The sequence below is a fragment of the Camellia sinensis genome, chromosome 10 (assembly GCF_055761805.1).
Source record: "Camellia sinensis isolate YWXY chromosome 10, ASM5576180v1, whole genome shotgun sequence".
NCBI lineage: Eukaryota > Viridiplantae > Streptophyta > Magnoliopsida > Ericales > Theaceae > Camellia > Camellia sinensis.
Window position 1 is genome coordinate 8,195,462 of NC_138970.1, and position 5,160 is coordinate 8,200,621.

The 5,160-nt window shown below is 29.7% G+C and overlaps 1 pseudogene; it reads left to right on the forward strand.

Annotated features, from left to right (window-relative positions):
• The first annotated feature begins 1,686 nt into the window (after nt 1–1,686).
• LOC114320521 (protein TEEBE pseudogene) lies at nt 1,687–4,862 on the forward strand (annotated as a pseudogene).
• The last annotated feature ends 298 nt before the right edge of the window (nt 4,863–5,160 follow it).

Consider the following 5,160-nt stretch of genomic DNA (forward strand, 5'->3'; position numbering starts at 1 on the left):
AATTCACAGCTAGCAGCATTAGCAAATGCCAAATGGCTCTGTTTCTCTCTCTCTCTCTCTCTCTCTCTATGCTGTGTTTTGTTCATCTTCTCTCTCTACGGCATCTCTACTTCTGTAGCTCTTTCTCCTCTTCCACCACATCTTGATGGTAAGCATTCTCTCACTCCCTTTTACTTGCTTTATATATATCTAACATCACATCTATCTCTAGTTCTCTTTTTGGAAGAAATTGCTTGAATGTGATGTGGTTTGGTTTTGATTACTCTGTAAATCAACAATGTTTTTTTACTTTTTATAGTAACTCTAACACTGCATTTTACTTAACAAAAGAATATGTAAAATAATTTTATTTTTTAATTTTATCTCACAAGTTTACCTAATATGTGTACTCCAACAACAATGTTTTGTTTGTTTGGGATGTGTTATATAAGTACATTTTTTGACTTTTTAACTTAAAAAATAGAGAGGAAAAAAAGATATATATTTGGGATAACTTTTTAACTTTTTATGAAAAGATATGTAATAAAATATTGTAATAAAATCAAAATAACCATTCTACCCAAATAGTATGGACTTTTTGATTTTTTTAGTAACTTTTTGATTTTTTAACTTTTGTAGGTTATCCAAACAAAGGAGGCAAAATGTAAATTCATTCTTGGTGAGTTTGGGACTTAAAAAAAAAAATGCACAGTTAGTACACATTAATGTGTTTGGAAGGAGAAAGATTGAGTACACATCTAACCTTTAGCATAATACACATAGTGGTAACCCCAAGACTTGAACCTAATACCTTAAGGGCTTGTTTGATTCCACAAGACTAATAGTGAGGTATAAATAATCCTATCAAATTAGTGTGGTATTCACAATCCCACCCCTACCCCATTATTAATAATCCTACAAATTTGTTGGATTAATTATCCATTGGATTAATAATCCTAAAACAAATTGTCAAAACAAACATGGGATAATTGGGCCCACGGATTAATAATCCCAATCCCATGCTTTAATCCTTCCAATCAAACATACCCTAAGATTATTAGGCCAAGTCTTAACCATTGAACCAATGGTCACCTTAATTTGGGACAAGCAAAAAATAAAAAAATAAAAATAAATAAATAAATAGAGTCTTTTCCTCTTTAGTATTTTTTTTTTTAAATTTGTGTTGAAAAAATTTACTTTTCAAGGCAATCTACTAGATCTTGAAACGAAAAAGAAAAAAAAATTGAAAAAATCTTTTAAAAGATTCATTAAAAATAAAAAGTCCTTAGTTTTTTTTTTTTTTTTTTCCCTCTTAGTAGAACATAAAATTGTAAAATTTTCTAAAACGTTACCTATAATTTTTCTATTTTTATTTTGAAAATTTATGCTAGAGTATTTTGTTGCAATTTCTACTTAGAAAACATAAATAAATTAAATAAGTTTTAAAAAATTGAACATAAAAGTTGAAAGTTGAGAAATAAGTGCATTTACCATTAGTGCCCATTTCACAATTTGTCCTCCTTTTGTTTTTTTTTTCCCCTGATATTTCTTAACTTTGTTATGACTTCTTGAAAAAAATTAATATGTTTTGAATGATTTTTAAATTTTTTTGTGACAACCAACCTTTTTATCTGATTATTAACTTTTAATTTGGATAGAAAAACACCAAACAAATCCAAATTTTGACTACATTAGTTGTGATTAATTATGAACACCTTCTCTCCACAGGACTTCTCAAATGGAAACTTTGAAATACAACCAAAGCCCTCAAACCTTGACAAAACAGTGATTAAAGGAAAACACTCATTACCCAATTGGGAAATCAATGGTTTAGTTGATTACATGTCAGGTGGGCCTCAGCCAGGTGGCTTCTACTTTGCCATTCCACGTGGCCCCTCGCAGTGAGTCTGAGAAATGAAACATCCATTTCTCAAAATATGACTGTCAACACTATTGGTGCAATCTATTCTCTCACCTTTGGAGCCACAAGAACCTGCGCACTTGATGAGGTGTTGAGAGTCTCTGCCTTTGGTCTCTCTGCTGATCTTCCAATTCAGACCTTGTATAGCAGTGATGGTGGTGATACTTATGGGTGGGCTTTCATGGCTATTTCGAAGGTTGTTAAGGTCACTTTTTATTACCCTGGGGTTCAAGACGACCCTACTTGTCGACCCCTTTTGGATGCCATTGCTATCAAAGAGCTTTCCCCTCTCACTTTATACTAGAGGCAACTCTTCATAATGTCCTTTTTTTTTTTTTTTTTTTTTTAAAAAAAAAAAAGATAAATTACAAATACACTTTCTGAGATTTGCTTAAAATACGAATTGCCTCATGTGGTTTGAAAAATTATAAATACCTCCCTGTTAGAATTTTTCATTTAACAGAATTAATTTAAAAAATAAAATTTATAACTGTTCACTATATAATAATAAAATTATCAGAATTATTAATTAAAATAAAATTCTAACATTATTAAAAATTATTAATTAACTTGATGATTTTTTAATAAAAGGACCTATTTGTTATGAAACCTTAGGGGGCATAATATAATTTCTAGAACCACATGGGGTAATTTGTAATTTAAGTAAATTTTAAGGGATGTGTTTGTAAGTTTTCCTAAAAAAAATTAATGTGTTGTGGGGGTTAGAGATATGATTAATTTTCAATCTTGGGTATTTTGCACAAGGAAAACAATTTATTAACACAATATTAAAGAAAAATCATCCAGAGTCATTTAATTTTAAAAATTATGAGCTATGATGGTGAGCAGTGACTATTTTAGTTTGAAATAAAAGGATAGTCATATCATTCTTTTTTATGAAAATTATGCACCCAAAAAAATTTAAAAATTTCACCAATAGGTCTTTTAATTTACCTCTAATATCAAATTAACCCATGTAATTCTAATTGTATCAATTTAGCTATTTAATTTTTTATAAAGTTAATTATTTAAAAGTCCTATATACAAATGTTATGGTAGCTCATGTCCTATTTAAGATTTTTTGAACCAATAAGTCTTATTTAGTAAACTGAGAATATTATTAGCTTTTTTCAATTTTTAAAACTAAGAATATTATCAATTTTGCATAGTAATGTTCTAAATAATTGTTTCACTAACTGAGAAAAAAAACAGAGCATGAGATTAAACGTTTTTGTTTTTTTACTTATTTGTTTGATTCAACTATCCAATAAAATTGAGAACATTATTAGTTTTTTCATTTTTTTTTTTTGGTTTTTTATTTCAATTTTGCACATCAATGTTCCACCATCATGCTCCTTTTATAGACACAAAAGTTTTCGTTTTACACACAAAAAGAAAAATAATTCAGTTTTTTCAATTTTTTTCAAAAAAAAAAGAAGGTTTTTTTTTTTTTTTTGCACATAATTTTTCAAAAAGTTTTTCAATTTGAAAGTTGATATTTTAAAGTTTCAAAAATCAAAATAAATGTCAAATCATCATGTTCCTTTATAGATAATTTATAAATGATGAACAATTATTGTTTGAAGGGTAATTCCGACTATTAAAAATTTAATTGGACTTGAAGGTCTAAAAACTCTTAGTTAGGACTTAATGGAGTATAAATTCATAAATTATGATTTGTGTGTAAATGCTCCTTTATTATATTATATCAATTTAGTCTAATTGATAATATCTATTAAGAAATTGAACTAAAATCAAAGGGAAATTGGGGCATTCAAAAGTGACGAAACCTTTTGAATTTGACGTAAATTCATTAATTACTTTGAGGGTACAGACTATTTTATCCCCTTCATTGCAGCCAAATTTCTAATGTGATGTTATTAATCTGATTAAATTGATACAACGCGAAGAATTTACTGATAAAATTGATGCAATTAAAATTACTAGTACCAAACTGACACAACAAACAAGCAAAATAGACTAAAAGTTTAGTTTGCCCTTTTCTCACTTAATGTGGATTCACGTAACAAAATGACATGTTATTTTGGACCCATTAGTACACTAATGTAGAATGTTTGTTGTGTGAATCTATTAGGTACAAATATAATTTTCTTTTAACTAGTATTTACCAAAAATTGTCCAAAACCCTCAAAATTATGAGTTCACATATTTGGCCATATATATTTTTCAACAATGATTAAAACCCCCAATTTTGGAGATCGCCATGACCCCCAAAATAATCTGGACCACTCATGTAATTTTTTTCCCCCCTATCTCTCTCACATGAGTGATCCAAATCATTTTTGGGGTCATGGAGATCCCCAAATTGGGGGTCTCAATCATTGTTGATTTTTTTTTCCCTAAGAAGGGTGTACATGATTGTACTAGTTTTAGTCCTTCAATTTTTTTTTAAAATTTAGTTTCTTTTTTTTGGCCATGCAGGTAACCTAGTAAAAAACAGTGGGTTCGAAATTGGTTCACATGTGTTCAAGAACTTCTCAATAGGAGTCCTTCTCTTCCCCAAAAAACAAGACCTTGTTTTACCAATCCCTGGATGGATCATTGAGTCGCTCAAACCAGTCAAATACATAGACTTAAAGTACTTTTCTATCCCCTCCAGACTTGCGACGATCAAACTAGTTGGAGGGAGAGAAAGTGCCACTGCCCAAGTCATAAGAACAATCCCAAACAAGTTCTGCAATCTCACTTTCTCCATTGGAGATACCATGAATGGTTGCCATGGATCGATGATGATGGAAGCTATTGCTGCAAAAGAAACCCTGAAAGCTCCTTATGCTTCTCATGGAAAGGGTGGGTTCAAGAATGCAAGTTCCAAGTTCCAAGCAATTTAGCTAGAACAAGGCTCACATTTTATAGTTCATTTTATCATGCTAAGGTTCATGACTATGGTCAAATATGTGGCCCTGTCTCAGACAATGTTAGGGTTTTGAGGTTATCTTAGTCATTTTGAGTCAATTTGTTGGTTAAAGAAGTATCACCACTCAAATGGGTTATGAGTAATTTTGATTATAAGCCGAGTAATGATCTAGATATAGGGAATTGTATGTAATAGCCTTGTAGATTAAAAAGGGGTCATGTGTGAGTCATATTATAGTTTTTATTTATTTTTTATTTTTAAGTTAGTGATTTTGAGACTGTCCTCTAATATGTAAGGACATGTTTGAACTTTCTACTTATCATATGAACTTAATAATAAATGCTATCTAAAGATATGATTAGAAAATACTACCTTATCTTTG